We start from the raw sequence: 520 nt of genomic DNA on the forward strand, positions 1-520 counted from the left end.
CGCGCGTTATGAAGCGGCCCCTCTCGGGATCCGTCCGCGCCTCGTGATTGGCGCAAAAGTGAATGGGGGGCAGTTCACGTGGCCAAAGTTTAACCCAAAAAAAAAAAAATGCGCGTCCGCCCCGCAGTCTGCGGCCGGGCTGAAGGGGCGTGGGTGAGCACCGGCTGCAACGGTGGTGCGGGCAGGACTCCAGCCCCGGCTGCCCGGAACCCGCGGCCACGCCCCCTTCGCCCGCCACCCGGCTCCGCACGTGGACCGAGTTGACCGGCTCCCCAGGCGCCCCTAGAGTCGCCACGCCCGCCCTTCCCTCCCCAGGCCGAGCTCCCGGCTCCGTGGCCAGCGCAGCCGTGGTGTCCACACTGCAGCTTTGTACGCGCCGGGCTGCGGGCGGAGCCGGAGCGAATACAGCCGCAGTTCACCTCGGAACGTTTGGGGCGTGCGGGCCGGGAGCGACGCGTGAATTCGCTGAGTGGCAATGGCTGGCCTCGAACTCGGAGACTCACCTCTGCCTCCCGAGCGC

Source organism: Microtus ochrogaster, chromosome 22 (assembly GCF_000317375.1).
Source record: "Microtus ochrogaster isolate Prairie Vole_2 chromosome 22, MicOch1.0, whole genome shotgun sequence".
NCBI lineage: Eukaryota > Metazoa > Chordata > Mammalia > Rodentia > Cricetidae > Microtus > Microtus ochrogaster.